Consider the following 13,968-nt stretch of genomic DNA (forward strand, 5'->3'; position numbering starts at 1 on the left):
AAAAATCCCAAAGCTCCTGAGGCAGGTGAGCAAAGTGTGCGCCTCTTCTGTGCCCAGTTCTGATCCCTGTGTGTGTTTGTGTGTGTTCACAGGTCCTCCCTTGCATTGTTCATCTGCTTCATCAACCCCTATTGAACAAACCCCCTCCCCTCCCCCTACCCCAGGAGCCAATGGTTGCCAGAGGAGGCTGATAGGCCAGCCAGCCCAGCACTCAGAGTCTGGAGATTTTGCACACAATTCACTCTTAGTTAAAAGTGGTTCTGCAAACCTGGGAGTCTCCGCTAATGGTGAGTGCCGCTCATATCTTCTATTACTGCGGTGGGTGCTACATGTTGTGCCCGGCGGGCGATCTTACCCCATGCCCATTGTATGCTGGCATGTGCATGCAGGAGCAGAGCCAGCCTGGGATTCCCTGCTGCCCTGCAGGCGGAGAGCAGCTTTCGCTGTCCTGCATGTCTGCTCTCCATTCGTGCAGGATTAACCCTTCGTGGGCTCCTGTGATATCTCTGAACTGATACATTTAGTGGTACAGGAGGTGCAGGCTGGGGGGCTGTTTGCTCTTATTGGGATGTTTTGTATTATTTGTTTTCTAGCAGATTGTTACTTTTGTATCGTAACTGCAACATTCTACAAACATCCAAGATTAACCCTTTAGGGGCCCTATTGGTAGTAGTGAATGCTGTGGTGTGCTTTGGGACAGAGCCTTCTCCTACTATAGTAGCTGGAGACATCTGCAGCCCTTTGCATTGCTCTGTCACTGGGTAGCATTATTGTAACTCTCGCTACTGCTGTATTAAAGTCCAGGACTACGTGTGATTATAGTGTGTACCGGACCCATCCGGGGGTGTTTTTTTTTTTTTGTTTTTTTTTACATGCTGACCAATCTTGTACGTAAATAGAAATTGTAGCGATTCCTTCTTTTTTTTTTTTCAATTTTTTTTTTTTTTTGTTAGTACGTATTTGTGCTAGTAAAAAAGAATAATGCAATGAATGCCCATTAGCATCCGTGTTCACTGTCTTTTTTTTTTTTTTTTTTTTTTTTTTATGGGTCGTGACAAAATTGGCATTACATGGGCCTTCCAATTATTTTTTTTCTTTTCTGAAAAACGTATAACGGGCAGTGAAAATGGTGTGTCATTTCATGAACTAAACTTGCATACAACAGTGTGAATAAAGCCGTAAGGGACCTTTCACACGGGGCGGAATAGGCCGCACAATGTACTACAAGCTGCGCTAAATTTCGCACCAAAATCCGCAAGCTACTTGCAGATTTTGGTGCAGAATTGAAAATGGCTTAAAACTTACCAGAAATTCCACATCAAATTCCGCAGATTTTGTTCTGGAACTCTGCAGCTGTGAATTTGGCTGTCCTGTACCAAGTGAAAGGTCCCTAAGGGTAGGAACTGGCTTTAAAGTACTTTTACAGGACCTCTTTCTGGCACTGGCAGTCCGCTCTGGTTAGGGGGCTTTCATACAACGTTGCAGAATATTGGAATCCTGGAATTCCACACCAAAATCTGTGTGTCTAAATATGGATTTTGATGCAATTACCGGTAGAATTCTGCATTTTTTTTCCCAATTCTGTATCAAAATCCGCCAGTTAGCAGCACAGGTTTTGGTGTTGAATGTTCCACAGGAGGGCATATTCCTAACAGGATAGCTTTTCATCTCTGAGTATAGGAATCTTATGTCGGGTTATTATGGCATGCAGTATATATACCTATATCCTACAGCACGTGTGTGAGGTTGTTTACATAGGGTTAATCATTAGGGGCACAAACTGGCCTTCCGTATTATCACGGCAATGGAGATTATAGTTTTAACTTCAGATGTGGCAGTACGAACCTTGTCATTGTACTCTTGAGTTCCCATTTGCACAAGGTCAAAGTGATGCGATGGATTACCTTGCAGTCCTAGGTTAAACTTCAGATACTGCAGACAAACTAATCTCTGCTGTTCCTGATAAACTGAGCTCTGTATATATAATATACAGATATAGCAGAGTGGGGGATTCTCTTTTATGTGTGCAGTGTTATGGATAGGGAAAGCTTATCTTAATCACTTGTAGCAGAGCTTCTCATACTGTCTTTGGTTTTACATAGGACTGACAGTGAACTCTAGGAGAGTATTGACACAGCCCCTATAACATCAGCTCTGCTACACTTATAATAAAATGTTCCACTTCATAGCAGAATGGCTTTAGTGCTTGTATTCCAGCACAGTGCATGTTCTCATGTTGTTTATGTAGTGCATGCTGGGTTGACCCTTGAGGATATAAACTGGCGTTTCTGCTTAGATTGGGGTGAAGCTTTGCTGTTTTATGGATTCTTAGAGATGTACTATTGCTTAGTGAGATAGTAGAAAACGTATTTGTCACTTAGATCAATCACACTGACGCTATTGGATTTATTAGTAATGGGTCCCGCCATGGATACGAACCCTAGCCCCGAGTTTTGGACCTGTAACTGTGCCTTATGCATATAACTTCTTACATTGTTCATTACCTTCCTCTACAACATATAGTAAATGGTCCTCACCTTAAATGTCTGACATAAGATGGTAGGTTGTGTGCATTTAGTGCCCCAGCGCAGGTTTGGTACCCATGGCGGGACTTAATTGAAATAATGACATTGCCATTTGTGACTGGTGTCTAAAAACTGCGACCAAAATGTGTATGATGTAAATTGTTGCTTTAGTGCCCTCCAGTATGGATACAATTCTAGAATTAGCAGTGATATTGAATTAATTACCTGAGAGATAAAACATTTTAAAATGACCCTCCAGCAACAAGACGTCTGCCCAGTATTAACTGCAGACCTCAAACACTGTAAATGGTTATTACAGCTTTTCCCTCCATGTAATGGCATTTTACCTGCAGAGCCCGGTTAATATTGCTTTCATGCTTCCCTTGGAAATGACCTGTAGGCAGAAGTTATTAGCTGGTTGACCATGTGCGACTGCTGCGCTGCTTTCAGGAGAACAGGCATACGAGTTCATCTCGGACCAGCACGGTGCGCCCCTGTCCTGCTGTAGATGGGATACTGGCTGCTTTTCCAGTACAATCCATGATTCCTTCCACAGCTTTGTGAATGGAATTGCAGCTTGCACTTGACCGATATCCCATCTACTAATGTTTGCCCAAGTTCCTCAGGAGCAGAACCGGATTGGACGGACAGCAGCCACAATATTGCCTCCATTGTACCCCTCAGGTGTTGCATCCCTCCCAATCTATAGGTGTGAGCTCCATAACTTGTCCCATAATGTCAGTTTTCTGTTGGTTTTACACATGACGCACCTTCTTCTCTTTCTTTACATGGCTTGTCTGTGCAGGAAGGCCTTCCGCATGATAGCATGTGTTAAGGCAGTAGAGCTCGGGACTAATGAGAGCTGGGTGCTTGGTGTGAACACACATTGCAGAATGATGGTAGCAGTGGATTATGGGTGATGTCGTACATGACTGTCATGGAGGCCATGTGGAAATCGCCCTTGTGGGCAGGGTAGTAAATTACAGGCAGAAGGTAGAGTGATGGTGGAGACTGTTTATACTGACCGTAATCACTGCGAGGAGTCTACAAGATGCGTTGGGTAGGCCGAATACCTCTTTGAGGATTTGGTGGTGGTCGGTGTACATTGTCGTTCTTCATATTCTTTCGTGCACGGGTGTCTATGAGCTTTAGGCCGGACCCACACGAGTGTATGTTTTTCCCCTCCGTACGCCCGTGTAATACGCAGTAACTCACAGGCAATCAATTACACTGCCGTGCGGAGTTCTGATCACATTTAGAGTTGGAATAGTGTAATACCGCAGCGCAAAGAAGAACGCAGCATGTTCTATTTAGCCACATATATGTGAGATAGAGCCCGTTGTTCTCTATGGGCGTGCAAACTCAGTTCCATTACGCAGGAGTTTGCCAAAAACCATGAGAAGAGGGGTCCTGTCATAGCTTTCCCACACGTAGTCCATCAATGGTTTTGTTTTGACCCGTTATGTGGCCGTGATTTTCACAGGCGCGTAATGCGACTAAAACGTGTTCGTCTGTTTAAGCCAAGTAAGCGAGCCCTTAGTCAATGCCCAACCTTCTTACCGGGCTTGTAACACGACTAGGGGTATAGGCCATGCCATGGTTGGGCTTAGAAGTCTCCTTACATCTCCTTGGCTCTCCACAAGCAGAAGCTTTACCCCTTGTGACCCACATGGCAGGCCTCTCGCCCAGCTGGAAAGCTACTGCTGTCTGTAGGTGCCGATCTTCTCTTTATGGAGCGACTTCTGCTTTGGCTGATATGCCTTGAGTCCATTCACCCGGGTGACTGCTGCCATGCGAGTTCTGCCCGATTCCGAGACGTACCCAACTTACACAGAAGACCCCGTTCATATGCATGGCTTACCTGAAGCGAGCGATTTCTCTCCGGGACCCATAGTCTGAGTTCGAAAAATCACTGCAGCTCCTATTTTTGTGCAAATTTTTAATTTTTTTTTTTTTTCTACAAAAATCAGCCTATAATTTCTGTGGAAGCAGTAAGAAAAAAAAAAAAAAAGACTTGCAATCCTATGCCAATGCGATTTGCATGCGAGCGCGCTGCATTTTTAACGCAGGTAACTATGGGGACCGCGTGTCGTAAAGAACCAGGAAGTGCAGAGACAAGAAAAACGTGTGCCAATCGCATGGGAAAGCATGTGTGGTAAGAAGAATTACACCAACAGGACGGGCAGCGATTCTCTAACTTGGGCTTGGAGAGCGAAGGCACTTGTGTGAATTAACCCATTGATGTAAATGGGTATTTTCCCATGCGAGTTCGATGCATCTCAGATTTGGACAGAGCTTGAATGGGGAAGGAACTTGTTATTTGTATAGCGCCAATTTATTCCACAGCGCTTTTAGGTAACTTATTTATCACCCGCCAGCCACCATTCGCAGTAAACAGGCCGTCGTTCGTAGATGCGGACCGAGGAGTATCTTATGGTCTGCCTGAAAGATGCCATCAGCCATTTATCACTCATCGTGCAAACTCCTCGATCTAACGAGCAATCGGCACAATAATTGTCACTTTGCAAGACATGGAAATTACCTTCCAATAGGAGGCGCTGCAGAGACATCCTAACAGCTACTATTTGTTTTTGTTTTTTTAAGTTAAGCTCTGCACTTTTTTTCATGTAGGCAAAAAAGTAATGGGTGTGTTTTTGGTGTGTTTTTGGTTTTTGGTGTGTTTTTTGGGTGTGTTTTTTTTTTTTTTGTTTTTGGTGTGTTTTTTTTTTTTGTTTTTGGTGTGTTTTTTTTTTTTTGTTTTTGGTGTGTTTTTTTTGTTTTTGGTGTGTTTTTTTTTTTGTTTTTGGTGTGTTTTTTTTTTTGGTTTTTGGTGTGTTTTTTTGGTTTTTGGTGTGTTTTGTGTGCATCTGTGTAAATGTTAGGAGTGTTTAATCCGATGCAATTATTAACATTTTATGCCGCTGCCGGTATTCCTGCAGAATGATGTTTACTTTCTCCGGTTTGGGGTCATGCTCCGGGTCCGCTCGCTTCTGTAGAGATCGTTTATAATTGAAAAAATGTTTTTATTTTCTCTCATTGTTTTTGTGCATTTGTTGTTTTAACCTTTTTATACATCGAGACTTTTCCCATTAAAATATTAACCCTTTCACGCTTTCTAGCTGAACTCTGCGCCTGATTAATTGAGAAAAATCGAATCATTTTTAGTGTTAGCGCTTCTATAAAATATTTTTTTTAAAAAAACTTTTCAGCTGCCACTTTTGAAATATCACCTCCCACAGACAGTGATGATTGCAATGACTGCGCAGCACAATATCTGCCGAACAAAGAAGATTATGTGCTAAATGCTGTTTACTAAATGGAGAATTTTTTTATTTTTTTTTGCAACTTTTTTCTTTTTTTGCTACCGTAAAGCCAAGAAGCCCATTTCTTCAGCTGTCAGGAGCTTCCATCTCTTGACAGTACATGGTGACACCTGAAGACATGCAAATAGAGGCAGCCTTTTTAGGCCTTGCAAAGCCCAGGCACTGTCATTTAAGGCTTGTCGAGAAGAATGAATGTGTATTGAAGCCATTCACTGAACCCATTCAGTAGTTTCTATGGTATGCAACCTTTTAACCCCTTCCCCCTCTGCCGCCTCCTCCTCCTCTCCAATGGAGGTGCTGGCAGGAGTGAAGTGTAGGCAGATACCCGCCAAGTCAATAGGGGTGTTGCTGAAGGGCCTGAAGCTAAGAACTGACCACACACATTAAGCTGGCCATAGACTTGTGGATGATGACATCTGTAGTGGTCGTTGGGGTACTTTTTGGTACTAAAACGATTAAGGGAAATTGTTTAACTGGTTTGTAAAATTTTATGTTATTTTTAAGCCTTTTTTGAAGGTCATTGAACCCTCCAGTGGACTGAGACTCCGAAACAATAGTGGGTCCCAAGGGCAACCGTATTTGAAGGTGACTTTGGAGCCAATCCTTTCCTACTAGGGTCTGTTTTTCATGACTTGGCCTTAGGTCCTCTCACGCCTTTCGGTGCATCGGGCAATGAAGGCATATTATTGGTGAAAATCGGAGCAGCAGTTTTGGCCCCGTCCCATGAAAAGTTAACGGGGCGTAAGTTCACTATAAAATGTAGGCCACCGGGTGATCTTTTGCCTTCCTCACTGACGCTTCCCATTTTTTTTGTATTCCATGAGAAAGCCATTCTTTTCTCAAAACGGAGTTGGTATTCGATGACTCTGTAGTGGAGTGGCTGTGTACCAGAGGTGGTAAACTTCTTTGTTCATAATCCGATAGTGGGAAGTAACCTTGAGAAGGCAACTAAGGCATCGTTATTGGAAAATCTATTGAGTCACTGGTTGATCTGTGTTGTCGCTTTCCATGTTCCAGATGCAGATAATGTAGATGGTATCACGATGGAGTTCAGAAGTTGTATCTTTGATTGTAATGGGAAGGAAGTGGTAGTCCATATAGCTTAAAGACATTGGAAAGCCACCCACGTCGTCCCAATACAATGCTGGACATCACGTACGGCATGCCTGTTATTGGTGGTTGCACGACCTAAGTAGACAAATGGGTTGGTCTCTTGCAATAGCTGTTAGTTGACCTTCATTAAGCCATTTGTGGGTATGGCATATCCAACTTGATTTTTCGTATAATAGAACTCTCCTCACACCATCGCCAAACTCCAACAAGCATCAGCAGCTCTGGAGAAAGAAGTGCTAATAGTTGGCTTATGTCTCTTATAAGTCGAGTCACAAAACCCCAGCCAATACTATAATAAATGAATGGTCACACTAGGCGATGGGTCTTTGGTGGCAAATGGGTGACATTCTGTTCTGTTCAGCTAAACCTGAAGTTTTGCCCTCCATCTCTATGATTGTACCAAGTCAAAAACTGGCCCAATATCTCCCTTATGGGGCAAAATAAAATTGTGTTATACTGTGTTCGGTACACAACTATTTTCCGTACAATCGCTATTCCAATGATTGCCGATGGTGTGTACATTTTATAAGGTTCACATGATCAAGGGAGTGGAAGCTATATGTCTAATCTTGCCTGACCTGTTTACTCAGGATATCGCAAATAAGGTGTAAACAATCCTAAAGTGAGTCCAGACTGCCCTCCTCCTGCTTTATATGGAGTCTGGAGTAGTTGGGAGCCATTGTAAGTTTATATGAGGGACATTGGTTGGGGCCCGGTCACAAGTTGTTTTATGAAGTCCAATCCTAGTTCATTGTGACAAAGTGTCATTCACAGGGCTGATGCACTTGGTGTAGACTTGAAAACAAAGGGAATTTAGTGCATTTTCTTGTCATCCTGCCTATGCAAAAGTTAGCGTTGTAATTAAATGTCCCCATCACACCGCATATTAAATATACCTATACTGTACTGCTAAAATCCCTTTGATATTCTATTTTGCCTAGGAGGAATTTTCTACTGTGCTAATTGGTGCCCCCCTGCTGGGTAATGTAGTACATGTGAGATGCCATTAAGAGTGGGGAAACAATGTTGACGTTTTTAGATAAATTTACACTTGTAGCCTATGTACAAGAATATAACTACTATAATACTGCCCCCTATGTACAGGAATATAACTACTATAATACTGCCCCCTATGTACAAGAATATAACTACTATAATACTGCCCCCTATGTACAAGAATATAACTACTATAATACTGCCCCCTATGTACAAGAATATAACTACTATAATACTGCCCCCTATGTACAAGAATATAACTAACATAATACTGCCCCCTATGTACAAGAATATAACTAACATAATACTGCCCCCTATATACAAGAATATAACTACTATAATACTGCCCCCTATGTACAAGAATATACTACTATAATACTGCCCCCTATGTACCAGAATATAACTACTATAATACTGCCCCCTATGTACCAGAATATAACTACTATAATACTGCCCTCTATGTACAAGAATATACCTACTATAATACTGCCCCCTATGTACAAGAATATAACTACTATAATACTGCCCCTATGTACAAGAATATACCTACTATAATACTGCCCCCTATGTACAAGAATATAACTACTATAATACTGCCCCTATGTACAAGAATATAACTACTATAATACTGCCCCCAGGTACAAGAATATACCTACTATAAAACTGCCCCCTATGTACAAGAATATAACTACTATAATACTGCTCCTATGTACAAGAATATAACTACTATAATACTGCCCCCTATGTGCAAGAATATAACTACTATAATACTGCTCCTATGTACAAGAATATAACTACTATAATACTGCCCCCTATGTACAAGAATATAACTACTATAATACTGCCTCCTATGTACAAGAATATAACTACTATAATACTGCTCCTATGTACAAGAATATAACTACTATAATACTGCCTCCTATGTACAAGAATATAACTACTATAATACTGCCCCCTATGTACAAGAATATAACTACTATAATACTGCCCCCTATGTGCAAGAATATAACTACTATAATACTGCTCCTATGTACAAGAATATAACTACTATAATACTGCCCCCTATGTACAAGAATATAACTACTATAATACTGCCTCCTATGTACAAGAATATAACTACTATAATACTGCTCCTATGTACAAGAATATAACTACTATAATACTGCCTCCTATGTACAAGAATATAACTACTATAATACTGCCCCCTATGTACAAGAATATAACTACTATAATACTGCCCCCTATGTGCAAGAATATAACTACTATAATACTGCTCCTATGTACAAGAATATAACTACTATAATACTGCCCCCTATGTACAAGAATATAACTACTATAATACTGCCTCCTATGTACAAGAATATAACTACTATAATACTGCTCCTATGTACAAGAATATAACTACTATAATACTGCCCCCTCTGTACAAGAATATAACTACTATAAAACTGCCCCCTATGTACAAGAATATAACTACTATAATACTGCCCCCTATGTACAAGAATATAACTACTATAATACTGCCCCCTATGTACAAGAATATAACTACTATAATACTGCCCCCTATGTACAAGAATATAACTACTATAATACTGCCCCCTATGTACAAGAATATAACTACTAGAATACGCCCCCCTTCTCCTTTCCCCCTGATGTACAAGACTGGAACTACTGTATTCTTTTGCAGCTGCTCTACCTGTAGGCTACTATACAGAGCTTGTTTCTATTCTGGGCTCAGTAGATATGGATTATTATAGTCCTCAGTGACTAGATACTGTTGGCTGGATCCATCCGTCCTCTGCATCCTGCTGATGAGATAAAAGGTTATAGCGTGCTGTCTGTGGTGGTCTCTAGTCCATATTGTATTATTGATGGCTTAAAAAGCTAGTAAAACCCTCTTCTGTTTAATGTCGGGTTATTTGAACTCGCTGCTCGGTGTTTGTGGTTTTAGACACTTTACTTCCCTCCCAGGGGGCTTTATTTGTATCTTAAAAATCTGTAGGTTGGTAGTAAATGTGTCGTACAGAGACATGGAGTCTGGGGTCTCTCTTCTGAGTTCCTTCCGTGGTCCAATAATGAGAGAGGCAGGTAAAAATATGTATGACCTGGCGTGACCTTTTGAGGTGTCACCATCCTTGTAGATGGGAGTGTTGAGGGTGACTTACTATGTCAGGAGGAGGATTTGGCTAATCCAAGCTTTAGAACCACAAACCCGTCTTCTCAGCATTCTTCAACCCTCTTTAACTGGATTATCACCTCTTTGTAAGGAGGATACTACTTGGGTGGATTTGGAGAAGATAACAACAATCTCAAACCCTGTCCAAGATTTGGGCTCTTCTGGTTGACACTTGACCTACAGATACATCCAAAAATATAACTGAATGTGGATTTGCGAGTCCTCTCTGAAACAATGTCTACCTGTGGCCCAATATGATGGTAGACCAGAACGCAATGTGAGATGCAGATGGTAGAACTTTCACTGTAACAGACATCCTAACGGCATCCTAATTCTGGTCATGGATGGTGAAGTTTAGTTGGCCACAACAATCAGACGAAGACTTGTGGAACCAAGATGGCTAACTACGTACTACATTGTCATCAGCTCATGGGTTAGGGATCCTCTTCATACATGTTTAGGTCCTTCTAAAGGTATTGGTAGAGACTACATAGCCTGTAGAGCCTAAGAACAGATAAATGCCCAAAACGCTTTAGAATTGTGTAGTCGGGCAACTCTGTGTCTGAGGGTGGCTTATCTTTCACCCAACAGATGCTGTTTGACCAAGCCTAATGTTCTTGAGTTGGGGCACTTGGGGGAAACGGCTGTCGGACGAACGATCATTCATCTAATCGTATTTAGATGTATGGTGGACTATAGACTACGAAACTTTCGAAATTCACACACTGACCAGTTTTCTATATTGACCACCTGCAAACCAAAAACGACCAATAAATTCCCAAGTATACACGGCAAAGGTCCATCGTTTTGGCACCGTGGGCTCAGCAATTTATAGGAACGAACATCCATTATGACACGTCTGAATTAATTGCTGTCCACTGCGTCCGTCTTTGAGCTGAAGCTATTTTTGGTATTCCTCCAAGTATATGACAGTTGTCCTTGATTCTCACACTTTAGCTGCGTCCACATGGATTTCATTGTAAGTCATTTCGGAAGAGCGCGGCTGCCAAAACTTCATCTTTAAAAAATGTGCCTTTTTATTGTGAGAGCTCCATTTTATTTTTAATAAATGACCCCCCCCCTCCCCCTCCCCTTCCCCTTCCCCAAAGCAAATGTTGGAGGGCTCCATGCCTTAGAGCCTGTTCTGGGAGGGGCAATGTACTATAAGCAGGACTTGAAGTAATTGGCTGCCTCTTGGTTGTGTTTTTGGTCAAATCCTAAGAGTCAGGTAGCCAATGGGCCTAAAAATGAGCTCTTGGCACCAAACTTTGAGTTCTGTTCAGTTGATGTATATGGATGTCTCTTACTGGCCACTAAAGTTTTAACTCCTGAAGTCTGCAGTAGTTCCCACTCATAGCTGTTCAACGCCTCCAGATCTTGTCCTTTTAGGCTACTTTCAGATGAGCTTATTAAAGGTGCATTTGTATTTATTTTTTTTCACCCGTATTATGTACAATTGACCCAACCAAAGGCTCTACTCCCTCGTACTCACAGCAACATAGATCCCTATAATGCTGCGAGGTCAGGCCGTAGACCCTTGGTTGGGCTGGAACACTTGTTGCACTCATTTCTTGTTTCCACACATGAGACCTTGTATTATGAGAACATCATTATATCCTCTACTAGTTTCCCTGTGTGCCAGTCTTCACTGCTGTTCTGCCATTCTATTCATGAACCTGAATTCTCTGGAAGAACTTGGACTACATAAAAATAGGAGAGCATGTCGGTTATTGTGGCTGAACCTTCACTTTAATGAATCCTTGGCAAGTGCTGGACAGTTACTCATTAAAAGGTGTCCAACTTGGTGCATTTATAATTGATTCCTGTCCCCATCTTGTACAGCTGTGTAAACGGAGCTTGCAGGAGAAGTGAACTCAAGAAACACCAGGAACTTTGCAGGACCAACGAAAGATGCCCCGTTATTTCGGCACCTCCTGTGCAATATGGTTAGAAGGGCATTTCACCCCAAATAGCAAAAAACTGCAACAATTACCCAGTTACCGCTGGCTACATTCCAAAAACGATATGGCCGCCATTACCACTTCCACGGGGTGGTGATACCTACTGTATGTCTAAATTACAGTCGGATTAGCCTTTCAGGAGGCTAGAAAAGATGGGTCATAGCCCTGTAATAGCAGCCATATTGTACGGTCCCCCACAGAAGAAGTAGACTTTGTGACAACGTAAATGTTTTTTATTGGGGGTTTCAAAAAGTTTTGGCTTAACCCATCCATGCAGCAGTAAATGCATTCTTGGTGCAAAACAAATTCTTCAAAGAAGCCACCGCTAGTGAGTTGGTCTATAAATCTACGACCAAGTTTTGGGGTCACCAATATCCTGACTGTTCCCAGCTAAAGCTGTGTAGGAGGAGCAGCATCCATCATTACTCATCCTCATTACTGGAGGAACTAGGAGAATGGTCTGCGGCTGTCGAGGCATGCTGGGAGGGTTTAATGATGTGTGTGGTATCCACAAAATTGGAGCAGCACCAAACCCTGGGAGAAAATCCGCTTGTGGTAACCGCTGGACAATTTGTTCAGATCTTGATGGGGAGTTTGGAGCACAACCCTTTTTTTTTTTTTTAACGTCTTCCCACCCATTTTTGGTACAAAAAATGGCCCTGCAGGAGTTAAATCCTCATTAATCCGTCTGGCTGCCGATTCTCCCTCCCCCACAATGTATACAGGTGGGAGGCTAAGCTGAGACATGACTCTCCCTATAATGATCAACGTGATCCCGAGTGAGTAGTCAAGGTAACTGCTGAAGAATCGCTAACTTTAATCCCTGACGGATGCGGCGGCTGTTGTTGTTGTTGTTGTTTTGTTCCCACTTTCCAAAAATCCTAGATCTCTCCTTATTTCATCCTACTTGGTTGCCTGTAGGCGGGGGGTATGACCCCATAACTTTGTTCTGTAGGTCGGTGATATTGGTGATGCCACATTTTATGCAGGTTTGATTTTATTTTTTTTGCTGCATTACTGGTGCCAAACTTTTTGCAGTGTTTTTGTTTTTTTTTTTCTTTTCCTGCTGCTATAACTTTTTTAATCCTTCCACTGATCTAGTTGTGAGGTCTTATTTTTCGCGGGACATCCTGCACTTTCTATTACTAACATTTTGGCGACTCTTTGAGGATTTTTTTTTTTCCCTCTTGGAGATGGGGTGACCAATGAGGCCCTAAGGTGGGGGTGACACGGGGCGCATCTGCCGTACCTATCCCCTAGATTTAAATAGCTATTTAGTTGTGTTCATTCTCTCACGGAATTCTCGTCTTTCACGCATTTCCTGCATTACTTTCCAATTTCTGCGCACGCAAATACGCCAGTGTGAAGCCGTCCTAGGGGATCGTTCTTGCCGGCGTAATTGTATGTGCCGTACGCAGTGAATGGGACCCGCTGATTTCAGTGTCTTTCTTTTCCTGGGTTAATGAGAATAAATACGCAGCATAACCTACTTTGGTGCAGATTACACGCCGTAATAGGTCGCTGATGTGAATGGGGCGCCGCAAATACGCAGTGACTATGCCGGAAATGTGCTAATCCAATGTATATTTTGAGCAGGTCCCCCTTTTTTTTTTTTTTTTTTTCTTTTTTTCCTTTTTTTTTTTTTCTTTTTGGGAGGCGAATCCGTTATAAAAATTGTCCGTTCTTCTTTATGGGAGCAAAAAAAGAAAAATCGCATTGCGCTCGCCTGTCCGTGTGGATTTTATGTGAGCGTGATGCAGTTTTACAGTTGGAATAACGTGATTTAGTGGTGCGATTGTGTGTGTGTGTGTGTGTTTTTTGTTTTTTTTGTGTTTTTTTTTTTTTTCCACCCCTTTCCACAAAACTCATTGTAA

The 13,968-nt window shown here is 42.0% G+C and overlaps 1 protein-coding gene across 1 annotated transcript in view; it reads left to right on the top strand.

Moving 5' to 3' along the window:
- Window positions 1–258: 258 nt before the first annotated feature.
- The window catches only part of LOC136588774 (teneurin-4), a 294,083-nt gene continuing 280,373 nt past the window's right edge, over window positions 259–13,968 (top strand). The window contains exon 1 of the mRNA XM_066588238.1: window positions 259–287. The gene's annotated coding sequence lies outside the window, so the exon portion shown is untranslated. The remainder of the gene's footprint in view (window positions 288–13,968) is intronic.

This window comes from Eleutherodactylus coqui, chromosome 1 (genome assembly GCF_035609145.1).
Source record: "Eleutherodactylus coqui strain aEleCoq1 chromosome 1, aEleCoq1.hap1, whole genome shotgun sequence".
Taxonomy (NCBI): domain Eukaryota; kingdom Metazoa; phylum Chordata; class Amphibia; order Anura; family Eleutherodactylidae; genus Eleutherodactylus; species Eleutherodactylus coqui.